The sequence below is a fragment of the Bufo bufo genome, chromosome 6, assembly GCF_905171765.1.
Source record: "Bufo bufo chromosome 6, aBufBuf1.1, whole genome shotgun sequence".
Taxonomy (NCBI): Eukaryota; Metazoa; Chordata; class Amphibia; order Anura; family Bufonidae; genus Bufo; species Bufo bufo.
This window is the reverse complement of record NC_053394.1, coordinates 183,613,569-183,628,254: the sequence shown is the minus strand read 5'-3', so window position 1 is coordinate 183,628,254 and position 14,686 is coordinate 183,613,569. Positions and strand designations below refer to the sequence as shown.

The 14,686-nt window shown below is 42.9% G+C and overlaps 1 protein-coding gene across 2 annotated transcripts in view; it reads right to left on the bottom strand.

Moving 5' to 3' along the window:
- The window catches only part of LOC121004318 (protein phosphatase Slingshot homolog), a 230,107-nt gene that overhangs the window by 27,601 nt on the left and 187,820 nt on the right, over positions 1–14,686 (bottom strand). The gene's annotated exons all lie outside the window — the stretch shown is intronic.

The window sequence follows — 14,686 nt, the reverse complement described above, 5'->3', positions numbered from 1 at the left end:
TTCTCAAAAAATGCATTAGCCTAGGCATGCTCAACCTGCGGCCCTCCAGCTATTGCAAAACTACAACTCCCAGCACAGCCTACAGCTATCAGCCTACAGCAGGGCATTGTGGGAGTTGTAGTTTTACAACAGCTGGACGGGCCGCAGGTTGAGCATGCCTGCATTAGCCAATAGAAGCTTGCAGGTCCTACAACCTCCACATACACAGTTTTACTCCAGGTTTCCATAACAACCCAGCCATTTATCTTCACTGCTGTAGGAGAGCTTTAACCCCTTAAGGACTCAGCCCTATTTCACCTTAAGGACTTGGCCATTTTTTGCAAATCTGACCAGTGTCATTTTAAGTGCTGATAAATTTAAAACGCTTTGACTTATCCAGGCCATTCTGAGACAGTTTTTTCATCACATATTGTACTTCATGATACTGGTAAAATGAAGTAAAAAATATTCATTTTTTTAATAAAAAAAATACCAAATTTACCAAAAATTTGTAAAAAAAATTGCTAATTTCCAGGTTTCAATTTCTCTACTTCTATAATACATAGCAATACCTCCAAAAATAGTTATTACTTTACATTCCCCATATGTCTACTTCATGTTTGGATCATTTTGGGAATGATATTTTATTTTTTGGGGAGGTTACAAGGCTTAGAAGTTTAGAAGCAAATTTAGAAAATTTCAGAAAAATTTCAAGAACCCAATTTTTAGGGACCAGTTCAGGTCTGAAGTCACTTTGCGAGGCTTCCATAATAGAAACCACCCAAAAATGACCCCCATTCTATAAACTACACCCCTCAAGGCATTGAAAACTGATTTAAAAAAAGTAGTTAACCCTTTAGGTGTTCCACAAGAATTAATTGAAAATAGAGATACAATTTCTAAATTTAACTTTTTTGGACGATTTTCCATTTTAATAATTTTTTTCCAGTTACAAAGCAAGGGTTAACAGCCAAACCAAGCTCAATATTTATGGCCCTGATTCTGTAGTTTACAGAAACACCGCATATGTGGTCGTAAACCGCTGTACGGGCACACGGCAGGGCGCAGAAGGAAAGGAATGCCATACGGTTTTTGGAAGGCAGATTTTGCTGGACTGTTTTTTTTGACACCATGTCCCATTTGAAGCCCCCCTAATGCACCCCTAGAGTAGAAACTCCAAAAAAGTGACCCCATTTTAGAAACTACGGGATAGGGTGGCAGTATTATTGGTACTAGTTTAGGGTACATATGATTTTTGGTTGCTCTATATTACACTTTTTGTTAGGCAAGATAACAAGAAATAGCTGTTTTGGCACTGTTTTAATTTTTTGTTATTTACAACATTCATCTGACAGGTTAGATCATGTGATATTTTTATAGACCAGGTGGTCACGGATGCGGTGATACCTAATACCTGTATACTTTTTTTTTATTTATGTAAGTTTTACACAATGATTTCATTTTTGAAGCAAAAAAAATCATGTTTTAGTGTTTCCATAGTCTGAGAGCCATAATTTTTTCAGTTTTTGGGCGATTTTCTTGGGTAGAGTTTGATTTTTGCGGGATGAGATGACTGTTTTATTGGCACTATTTTGGGGTGCGTGTGACTTTTTGATCGCTTGCTATTACACTTTTTGTGATGTAAGGTGACAAAAAATGATTTATATAGCACAGTTTTTATTTTAAATTTTTTACGGTGTTCATCTGAGGGGTTAGATCATGTGATATTTTTATAGAGCCGGTCGATACGGACGCGGCGATACCTAATATGTATACTTTTTTTTATTTATGTAAGTTTTACACAATAATAAAAAATTTTAAACAAAAAAAAAAGCATGTTTTAGTGTCTCCATATTCTGAGAGCCATAGTATTTTCAGTTTTTGGGCGATTGTCTCAGGTAGGGGCTAATTTTTTGCGGGATGAGGTGACGGTTAGATTGGTACTATTTTGGTGGGCAAACGCCTTTTTGATCGCTTGCTGTTGTACTTTTTGTGATGTAAGGTGACAAAAAAAATTGTTTATTTAGCACAGTTTTTTTTGTTTTTTTTTTACGCTGTTTATCTGAGGGGTTAGGTCATGTGATATGTTTATAGAGCCAGTCTATACGGACGCGGCGATACCTAATATGTATACTTTTTTTTTTCTTATTTATTACCAATTTTCTTTTTACTTTATTTGGGGAAAATGACGTTTTTGTTTATTTTTACTTGAAACTTTCATTTTTTGGGGGGGGGAAACTTTATTTTTTCAACTTTTTTTTTCACTTTATTTTTTGTCCCACTTTGGGACTTGAACTTTGGGGGGTATATTCCTTTACAATGCATTTCAATACTTCTGTATTGGAATGCATTGGCTGTATGAGTAATACAGTGTGTATTACTCATGCAGCTTCCGGCCTGTGAGATCCAGGGGGCTGGCTCTCACAGGCTCTTCACCGGAAGGCAGCGCGTGCCCCCCACAGCCGCATGGGGACCCAATGGCACCGCCGCACAGCCGCCGCAACCGCAGGTAAAGCCGCAGACCGCAGGTATGAATTGACCTGCGGTTTGCGGCGATCGCCGATACGGGGGGGGGGGGGGTCATGACGGGGGGGGGGGGGGGGCATCCCGCGTTGTGACAGGATGCCCGCTGAATGATTTCAGCGGGCATCCTGTTCCGATTAACCCCCGCCACGCCGCAATCGCGGTTTAAACCCATTCCGTACCGGTACGTCATGGGTCCTTAAGGACCTGGGAAACATGCCGTACCGTTACGTCATGCGTCCCTAAGGGGATAATCGCTATTGAAGTAAAGCCATGGCCTAATAGCACTTAGTAGCTTATTTCAAGATGTGCCTTTGTTCTAGCAATAGATGTTTTTATCCGCTGAAAATCCAGTTTATTTGGTATGCAAATGAGCCCACCTGTCCATGATGTATAGTGCATTCGGAATGTCTTCAGATCCTTTCACTTTTTTCACAATTTATGTTGTGGCCTTGTGCTAGGTAAAAAAAATATATATACATTTTCACCCCCCATCATCTGCACTCAATATCCCAGAAAGATAAAGTGAAAGTTTTTCCTTTTCAATAAATTAGCGAGGATTTTGAAACTGAATGTTCAAAATCCTTGCTAATTTATTGAAAAGGAAAAACTAAAATATTGCATTGACTTAAGTACTCAGGACTTAGTTGAAGCACCTTTGGCAGCAATTACAGCCTCCTGTCTTCTTGGGTATGATGGCACAAGGTTTGCACACCTGGATTTGGGGATTTTCTACCATTACTGTTCCTCGCAAGCACTGTCAGTTTGAATGGGGACCATCAGTGAACAGCTATTTTCAAGTCTCCAGAGATGTTTGATTGGGTTCAAGTCTGGGCCACAAGCACATTCACAGTGTTGTCCCTAAGCCACTTCTGTGTTTTCTTGGCTGAATGCTTAGGATCACTGTCTTGTTGGGCGGTGAACTTTTGGCTCAGTCTGAGGTCCAGAGCACTCTGGATTAGGTTTTCATTAATAATATCTCTTTACTTTGCTCCATTCAGCTTTCTTCAATCCTGCCCCAGCCTCTGAAAAACACCCCACAGCATGATGCTGCCACCAGCATGCTTCACTGTAGGGATGGTATTGGGCAGGTGATGAGCAGTGCCAAGTTCCCTCCAGACATGACGCTTTGAATTGAGGCAAAAAAGTTAAATCTTGGGTTTTATGTATCGTACTGACGAGAGGCTTATTTCTGGAAACTCTGCCATAAAGCCCAGATTTGTGGACCTTCTGAAAGTTTCTCCCATCTGCACACAGGATCTTTGGAGCCCAGGGTTCTTGGTCATCTATCTTACCAAGGCCCTTCTCCCCTGCTTATTTAGTTTGGTGGAGCGGCCAGCTCTAGGATGAGTCCTGGTTGTTACAAACTCTTGCTCTTGGGAACTTATAGTGCAGCAGAAATTTTGTTTTGTCTGAATACTTATGTCCATGTGAAATTTGTCAACAAATTTGTAAACATTTCTAACATTTTTTTTATTTTTATTGTTTTAGTTTTTTTTAGCACAAGGCCGCAACAAAATGTTTAGAAAGTTTAAGGGTCTGCAAGACTTTACGAATACATTGTAAATGTACATCATGGAATGGGAAGGGGTTAATCCCCCATTCTCTCAAAACTTTACCTTACTCCTCTGCCTTACTCATGTTTGCTTTGTCCCTAACATTTCTTCTCTTCCTCACCCTTGTTTTGTTGTGTTAACCATGGCATATAAAACCATATAGATTCAATAACTCCAAATGTTCAATAAAATCAGGCTCACCACTCCACTGTCCCAAATCTCAATATATTTACCATGTTGCTTTTCTGCTTTGGTATCCTAGCAAACGAACACTTGCTTCATTCACCCTTTTCAGCACAGGTCTACCGCGTTAGTGAACTCAGGCAGACCAAACCGACAAACTAGCAGTAAACCGTTACGGGTGGACTCCTTTTTTAATTTCTCCACATTATGTGCGCGAGCACTGGAGTCCTCTCAATGCATTTTACTGTTGGTTTGATGGAGAACAGTGTCAGAATGCATGTGAATTATATAATCAGACTTGGCATCACTTACACTTTACACCACTTACTCTAATGAGGAGTGTGTTAATTGTACCCTTAACCTCTTCAGGACACATGACGTACTGGAACGGCATGTTGTCCCGGTACTTAAGGACACATGACGTACCAGTACGTCATGTGTATTTCCGATCACCGCCGCCCGGCAGGTGGTGATCGGAACAAGGTGCCTGCTCAAATCATTGAGCAGGCACCTTGGCTCAATGCTTAGGGGGGTCCTGTGACCCCTCCGTGTCGGCGATCGTCGCAAACCGCAGGTCAATGCAGGTTTGCGGCTTTTTATGTTGCGGCGGCGGTGGCATCTCGCTGCCTTCCGGTGACGAGCCTGTGAGATCCAGCCCCCTGGATCTCACAGGCCGGAAGCTGTATGAGTAATACTCACTGTATTACTCATACAGCCAATGCATTCCAATACAGAAGTATTGGAATGCATTGTAAAGGATTAGACCCCCAAAAGTTGAAGTTCCAAAGTAGGACAAAAAAAAAGTGAAAAAAAAAGTTGAAAAAATAAAGTTTTCCCCCCAAAAAATGAAAAGTTTCAAGTAAAAATAAACAAAAACGTCATTTTCCCCAAATAAAGTTAAAAAAATTGGTAAAAAATAGGGGGGAAAAAAAAGTAGACATATTAGGTATCGCCGTGTCCGTATCGACCGGCTCTATAAACATATCACATGACCTAACACCTCAGATGAACACCGTAAAAAATAAAAACTGTGCTAAATAAACCATTTTTTTGTCACCTTACATCACAAAGTACAACAGCAAGCGATCAAAGAGGGCGTATGTATACCAAAATAGTACCAATCTAACCGTCACCTCATCCCGCAAAAAATGAGCCCCTACCTACCTGAGACAATCGCCCAAAAAATAAAAAAACTATGGCTCAGAATATGGAGACACTAAAACATCATTTTTTTTTGTTTTAAAAAAGCTGTTATTGTGTAAAACGTACATAAATAAAATAAAAAGTATACATATTTAGGTATCGCCGCGTCCGTATCGACCGGCTCTATAAAAATATCACATGACCTAACCCCTCAGATAAACAGCGTAAAAAAAAACAAAAAAAACTGTGCTAAACAATTTTTTTTGTCACCTTACATCACAAAAAGTACAACAGCAAGCGATCAAAAAGGCGTTTGCCCACCAAAATAGTACCAATCTAACCGTCACCTCATCCCGCAAAAAATGAGCCCCTACCTGAGACAATCACCCAAAAACTGTGTAAAAAAAAGCCATATTTTGTCACCTTACATCACAAAAAGTTAATGTCACGAAAAAAAACTCTCTCAGTATGGCCTGGATAAGTCAAAGCGTTTTAAAGTTATCAGCACTTAAAGTGACACTGGCCAGATTTTCAAAAAATGGCCTGGTCCTTAAGGTGAAAATGAACCCGGTCCATAAGGGGTTAAGGACCAATAATATTAAAAAAATATATCATTTGGGGTATATATAGTGTATTAAATAACTTATTTTATTTTTAGGGGGAAAGATAAAAAAATTACATCTTGTGGAATTTATTTATGGCATTCATTGTGTGGTAAAATAACAATTTTATTATGTGGGTCCATACAATGATAGAACAGTCTCTCAGTAGAAGCTGGTATGCTATGAGGGTGTGAATCTGCATTAAATCTCTGATGGAATCCTGTCTACATGGATAGTTGCTGTGATGTCATAATAGTGAATAGCACATCACACCCTTCAATTGATCATTAAGGGTTATAAATAAAATACAGATAAAATATAAAAACAGTAAGTGTCCACAAATATATAGAGAATTGAGGGGGCACTCACAAAAGGGATCACTAGATAGATGTAGTACAGATATTTATTAATAGTATTAAGAACATCCCCTAAAAATCACTAAAACATATATAAAATAAATATGCACTGACAATATTCACTGACAATATTCCTGACACCAAACTCTAAAGATGAATTAGGGATTGCCGACAATGTGATATAATAACATGGTAATTGTCCCAATAAGAGTTCTGTTCCACCCAGGTGCAGGGATAAAGTCAATGGTAATGCAATTGATACCGGCCTGTTGGTGCGGTGATAGTGCTAATGTCCCTTTATCCGTTTAGGACATACAGAGGTAGGTGGCAGATTTGGAGACTGAACTCCAGTACTTACAGTCTCTTTGTCGCTTGCAATGCTCCGGTCTAACCCTTCCTGGCTGGCTCTGTGCAGCGCTGATATCCCAGGCGGCCGTACACTAACCGCGTCCTGCGTTGTGCACTCGGCCAAGACGTGGCGTCCCACGTGACCTGGTTCTCTAGGGTGCCGGCTGGACGCTGCGCTGACGTCACTGGTGTGCGACTTAACCTCCGATACTGTGCTGGAGAGAAATCACATATGCCAATATCTTTAAGGTGAAGAGCTTGCTTGTTCTTTTCCGGAATCCACGCTCACTCTGTCTATGCCAGACGCGTTTCAGGGTCATACACCCCTTCCTCAGTGGCCAACTGAGTGAGTGGATTCTCACTCCTTATATGTGGGTTTTTGCATTTCCCACAATCCCACTTTTCTGGGCTTCACCTAATAGGTGGGATGGATCACATTGTTGCTTGATTGTATCACTATTCACAGCACACTATGACTTATTCTAAAACATAGTTAAATGAAGTTTATAACCATAAATAACATTCCATATATTTATTAACAATAAAGACAGGTTCATGGAGAAGACTCAACGGTCAGAATGACATTTTGAAGAAAATCGCACCTAAAACGCATCCAAACCGCATTCAGTGTGAACTGCGCCATACGTGCGATTTCACTATTTTAATGCTTTGCAGGGTATTAGAATGGAGCCTATCCATGTGTATTCTTTTGGCATACATTGATTAATAGTTTTCTTGCCAAATTTGTTGATTGTGTTTCAGAGGAGCCTTCCAGTGAGGGAGGGGAGATCACAGCGCTGATAGTCAGCGTACTGCGATTTCCCATCCCCACCGGACGACCCCCCATTATTCACAGAAACCCAAATACCTCCATCTCGGCATTGAGACCTCTGGGAACAATGGTGTCAAATTCAAAGATTCTGCGGGATTCTTGCCTAGACATGTGGGCAATGTGGTTACCCCCTCTCCATAGTTTTTTGACCCTTTCTATGGCTGTAAATCTAAGGCTGGTTGGATGAAGAGGCCACTGTCTTGAAACGGCAACTGTTGGATAGAGATTATCCAGTCCAAGTTGTTAACAAATCATTGGCAAAAGTAAAGGAGATGGAAAGAGAACAATTCTTTATGGCAAGTGAGCCACAAGCACAGGATGAAACAATAAGGATCATTCTCCCATTCAGTTCCCAATATAGAGTGGTAGAAAGGAGTATCCGAAAACATTGGGGACATCTGCTGAATGATAGGATAATTGGGCCCCTTTTGAGCGATACACCAAAAATAACATACACAAGGGCCAATAATTTAGCAGGTAAAGTAGCCCCAACTGTTAAAGTGAACAAGGACAATCAGAAACAAAACAGCTGGCTGACAATAAATGGGTTTTTTAAGTGTGGCAGGTGTGCGAATTGCAAAATAACAAGTTTCCCCAAAAAAACTACTGCAGTAGTGTCCACAGTAAACTCCTTTAGTCTAGAAATACAAGAGTGCTTAACCTGTGATTCAACTGATGTTATCTATGTATTGGAATGTGGATGTAGGAAACAGTACATAGGTAGGACAAAAAGAACACTCAAAAAGAGGGTAGCGGAACATGTGGCAAATATTAAAAAAGGCCTAGAGACACACTCCCTATCAAAGCACTTCAAAGTTCAACATAATTGTGACCCAACCAGCCTTAGATTTACAGCCATAGAAAGGGTCAAAAAACTATGGAGAGGGGGTAACCACATTGCCCACATGTCTAGGCAAGAATCCCGCAGAATCTTTGAATTTGACACCATTGTTCCCAGAGGTCTCAATGCCGAGATGGAGGTATTTGGGTTTCTGTGAATAATGGGGGGTCGTCCGGTGGGGATGGGAAATCGCAGTACGCTGACTATCAGCGCTGTGATCTCCCCTCCCTCACTGGAAGGCTCCTCTGAAACACAATCAACAAATTTGGCAAGAAAACTATTAATCAATGTATGCCAAAAGAATACACATGGATAGGCTCCATTCTAATACCCTGCAAAGCATTAAAATAGTGAAATCGCACGTATGGCGCAGTTCACACTGAATGCGGTTTGGATGCGTTTTAGGTGCGATTTTCTTCAAAATGTCATTCTGACCGTTGAGTCTTCTCCATGAACCTGTCTTTATTGTTAATAAATATATGGAATGTTATTTATGGTTATAAACTTCATTTAACTATGTTTTAGAATAAGTCATAGTGTGCTGTGAATAGTGATACAATCAAGCAACAATGTGATCCATCCCACCTATTAGGTGAAGCCCAGAAAAGTGGGATTGTGGGAAATGCAAAAACCCACATATAAGGAGTGAGAATCCACTCACTCAGTTGGCCACTGAGGAAGGGGTGTATGACCCTGAAACGCGTCTGGCATAGACAGAGTGAGCGTGGATTCCGGAAAAGAACAAGCAAGCTCTTCACCTTAAAGATATTGGCATATGTGATTTCTCTCCAGCACAGTATCGGAGGTTAAGTCGCACACCAGTGACGTCAGCGCAGCGTCCAGCCGGCACCCTAGAGAACCAGGTCACGTGGGACGCCACGTCTTGGCCGAGTGCACAACGCAGGACGCGGTTAGTGTACGGCCGCCTGGGATATCAGCGCTGCACAGAGCCAGCCAGGAAGGGTTAGACCGGAGCATTGCAAGCGACAAAGAGACTGTAAGTACTGGAGTTCAGTCTCCAAATCTGCCACCTACCTCTGTATGTCCTAAACGGATAAAGGGACATTAGCACTATCACCGCACCAACAGGCCGGTATCAATTGCATTACCATTGACTTTATCCCTGCACCTGGGTGGAACAGAACTCTTATTGGGACAATTACCATGTTATTATATCACATTGTCGGCAATCCCTAATTCATCTTTAGAGTTTGGTGTCAGGAATATTGTCAGTGAATATTGTCAGTGCATATTTATTTTATATATGTTTTAGTGATTTTTAGGGGATGTTCTTAATACTATTAATAAATATCTGTACTACATCTATCTAGTGATCCCTTTTGTGAGTGCCCCCTCAATTCTCTATATAATTCTTTATCCTTTGAGTCCTGAGGGTAGGACCAGAGGGTGAGCACCTACCCATACGTAGCGAGGGTGAGCCGCTGTACGTTATACGCTTTTTCCAAGTGTCCACAAATACCTGCATAGAGAAAAAACTTGCAATCCTCCTTTTAGTTATCTTGCACCGCCAGACACTGCATTAGGGCTGAAGCGAATACTTGATTGAATCGAGTAAGTCAACACCAAAAAATCCTCCATGCAAATTTTTGCATCGAAGATTCGTTTGTGTCATGTGACCACGGAGCGGGAGTGAAGCGCTTGCTATTACTCCAGCTCCGTGGTCTCCTGTTGATCCGTAATACTCACCTTTCCAGCAGGGGGCCTCCGGACACTCCACAGCACAACCATGGTCCCGCGCTGCACTGACCTCCTGACGTACGCAATGCTATGACCTGACGCGCTGTGTGACGTCAAGACGCAGAGCAGCGCGCAACGATGTAGTGTCAGCGGCTCCCCTGCTGTAAAGGTAAGTTAGTGCGACTAAGGCTGGGCGTCCGGAGTGCACAGCGTCATAGCAACCAATGATGCTGTGCACTCCGGGTGTCAGGAGGAGCAGGGGAGATATGATTTCACAAGGGGGAGAGCTTCTGGCACAAGAGGGGAGAGATGATGGCACAAGGGGGTAGAGCTGCCGGCTCCTGGGTGGGGGAGAGCTGAAGGCACTGGGAGAGTGGAGCTGATGGCACTGGGGGATAGTGGAGCTGATGGCACTGGGGGGAACTGAAGCACTTGGGCTGATCACACAGGGGGGAACGAAGGGTGTTGGGGACTGATGGCAGGGGGTCAGATGAGTTTTCATAAAGGAAAACAGTCTATTAAAGAATTTTTTCTTATTAGAATACTTGATTAATCGTAAAAATTATAAATAGAATACTCTATTTCTAAAATAATCGTTTACTGCAGCCCTACACTGGATAAATAATGGATAGTTAACCAGTCTGATATTTATAACTATTAATGTTAAATTATAGTCCCACTTGTAGATGAGTTGATACTTTGTTAGGCTACTTTCACACCTGCGTTTAGGTCGGATCCGTCTGCTATCTGCACAGACGGATCCGCACCTATATGCAAACGCTTAGATCCGTTCAGAACGGATCCGTTTGCATTACCATGAACAAAAAAAAAAAAAACGGATCCGTTTTGACTTTACATTGAAAGTCAATGGGGGACGGATCCGTTTGAAAATTGAGCCATATTGTGTCAACTTCAAACGGATCCGTCCCCATTGACTTACATTGTAAGTCTGGACGGATCCGTTTGCCTCCGCACGGCCAGGCGGACACACGAACGCTGCAAGCTGCGTTCAGGTGTCCGCCTGATGAGCGGAGCGGAGGACAAACGGTGCCAGACTGATGCATTCTGAGCGGATCCGCGTCCACTCAGAATGCATTAGGGCTGGACGGATCCGTTCGGGGGCCGCTTGTGAGAGCCTTTAAACGGAACTCACAAGCGGAGCCCCGAACGCTAGTGTGAAAGTAGCCTTAGAAGTAGAAATAGATTCCTTCTATAATAGTAACAGTATGTCACTTGTATTAGTTGGTTTATAATTGTAGCAGTTATTTGTTATATAGTCATGTTTTGGTTACAAATAAACTGTGTACGTTGCCACTCAATGTAGGCAGATCACCTCTATATCCAGACTGTGGCTTAGTTTAGATTTCCGCTTAAGGATCCTTGGCTCGGCTGTAGCAGCGTCCTACGTGTTTGGGAAGCTGTAGCTGGAATTGGCCGCCGGGTGATGTTATATGTTATATATGCGGCTGAGCTTAGGTCTCCTAGTTGAGAGATATCATCGTGGTTTCAGCCATTCCCAGCTGTTGCACTTTTGGGCTATAACGATCTGTTGTATTCAGTTCAGTAATATAAATCGCAGTTTATATACCGCATCCCAAATACACTGCTCTAGGCACCAGACGTGTTTCGGAGTAATCAAACTCCTTCTTCAGTGGTGAGCAGTGTATGCTTACCTGCTGCAATTTAAAGGCCGATTCCTTGATTAGGGGAGGAGTAAGATCTGTGACCCCCAAACATCTCAAAATCATGGACTGGATTATATAGACTGATCCTATGTCAGTCTATCACATATAGAAAATAATCTATAACTCTAATAAACTTGATGCCGGACCTTTAGGAGGATCTCTAATAGGGATGACATGGAACTAGATAAATGGAATTATAAAGAACACCAAAAATCCGGAAAATAAAAAAACGCATCTGCGTTATCTATGCGTTTTAGATGCATTTTTTGTCTTATATATATATATATTAAAGGGGTATTTCCCATCTTGCTCTTTCATCCTCACCTGCAGTCAGCTAGCTGTTCACTTCCTGGTTTTCTGCTGCTAAGGCTGGGCGGGCTTAGGCAGCTAGAGTGAAGGCCGGCCACACCTCCTTATGACATCACACTGAGAACTCAGTCCTTGCGTGCTAGTTCATGTGATCAGTATGACTCATCAGTCTGGCAGCCTGCAGTGTCTGTGAGGCCCCTCCCCCTGCTGGGGAATCATCACTCAGAGAGCAATGATAAGTGAGCTCAGTGTACAGTAACATGTTCTGTCCTGCAGTCTAAGGGTCCATTCACACATCCGTAATTTGGGTCCGCATTTCTGGGATCCGCATCTGTTTTTTCAGGATCTGTTTTTTCGGGATCCGCAATTCCGTTCATGAAAAAAATAGAACATGTCCTATTCTTGTCCGCAATTGCGGTCCAGAAAAGGCATTTTCTATTATAGTGTCTGTGATGTGCGGTCTGCAAATTGCGGATCGCACATTGCGGGTGTCCGTGTTTTGCGGATCCTCAAATCACTTACGGACGTGTGAATGGACCCGAATACAGTTTTACACACAGAACCTGTCTTATCTTTTACAAACCCATTCTGTGCAGCTAAACAGTAGTTCACTACTATACATTAGTTCAAAAGCTTGTCAGCTAGTAGCCGTATGATCTGTGCTTTTGACACCCATAAAACATGACCATCCCCCAACTGACGCCGATTTTTATCCAATACAGCTCTACTACAGCTATATATAAACCTTAAACCTTTTATCTGTATATATGCATATACAGCTCTGCTCTGTCTTCCCTGAATCTCTTCTCTTACAGCTCTGCTACATCTGTATTATTCACCAAAATCAGCACTTTGTTGGAATCACTTCATATACAGCTCTGCTACATCTGTCTATTTCTCTCTCCCACCACCACTGTGCCTGAACCACCTTATATACAGCTCTGCTACACCAGTCTTCCCTGACTCGCTTTACATACAGCTCTGCTACATCTGTTTTTTCCTCCCCCACTTGCACTGTGGCTGAGCTGCTTTACATACAGCTCTGCTACATCTGTCTTTCTCTCCACTACCAGCACTGTGTTTGATTTACTTCATATACAGCTCTGCTACACCTGTATTATTCACCAATATCAGAACTTTGTTGGAATCACTTCATATACAGCTCTGCTACATCTGTCTATTTCTCTCTCCCACCACCACTGTGCCTGAACCACCTTATATACAGCTCTGCTACACCAGTCTTCCCTGAATCTCTTTACATACAGCTCTGCTACATCTGTCTTTTCCTTCCCCACTTGCACTGTGGCTGAACTGCTTCACATACAGCTCTGCTACATCTGTCTTTCTCTCCACTACCAGCACTGTGTTTGATTTAGTTCATATACAGCTCTGCTACACCTGTCTTCCCTGAACCGCTTTATATAGAGCTCAGCTACATCTGTCATCTGTGCGACTCGCATCACGGACCCATTCACTTCAATGGGTCCACGATCCAGGAGATGCGGTGCACTGAGCGAAACCCCACGGAAACCCCACGGCATTGCAAAAAAGTAGTGCTTGCACTACCAATTTTGCGGAACGGATGGATCACGGACCCATTCAAGTGAATGGGTCTGGGTTCCGTCTGCGGCAGCTGCACGGAAGTTGCCCGTGCATTGGGGACCGCAAATTGCAGTCCCCAATGCATGGAACGGCCGGTACACATTTGTGTGCATGAGCCCTAACAGAGAGATGGCAGGGCATTTATCCGTGTAGAGAAAGCAGAAGGGGGGGAATGGGAAATTCTTGCTTTGTAAAGTCTCAAGTACACTCTTTGTGCCGCCATATGGTTTTATATAGCACCATAATTCAGAAGTATTCTCTCCTAGAACAGTCCATAATGCAATTAGAGGCATGCAGAGGTAGTTTATAGCCCCATAGATTTCTATTGGAGCCATATTGAAGGTCTGTTCTGTGTGCTGCCATATGGTGCCATTATATGGCACTATGATACAGAAGTGCCGCCATATAGTGCAAATATAGGACACTTCTATACAGCAGTATTCTCCCCTAGAACATGTCACAATGAAAGCAGAGGCATGTGGAGGTGCAGTGTGGCCTCGTTGACTTCTCTTGGGGCCACATTACTATTTCATACAACTTGCAGCTTGTGTGTGGCAGTTGGACATCAGCCCATGCTAATGTCAGGAACTCCTGCTAATGTCAAGAAGCGCAAAGCAGAGGGCACCCTATCGGAGAAGGAGTGGGACTAGCTGTTATGTGACCTTTAGTTCAAGGTGCCAGTGACAAGGGGACAGAGCACATAGCGTGGTCTGCTCAGTGAGAGCTGGAGGACGCTGAGCACATTCTGTCACTACACGGCACAGCAGAGTGTAATCTGACACCACTCCAGCCCCTCCTCCCTCTCTCCCAAGTCTGCACTGCAAACAGAGCATGCGCGGCCCTGTTTCAGAAGCAGCACAAGGCAATAAAGAACAGCCGGCCGTGCGCGTTCATGAAAGAAAGGAGAGGCCAGCCACTGGATCGATGTTGTTACTCTGCGCATGCGCGGCCCCTGCATTCGGCAGGCAAGAGGTGGCCATGTCTAGGGGAGACACAATGACAACACTGAGGTAGGAGGGGAAGGATTTT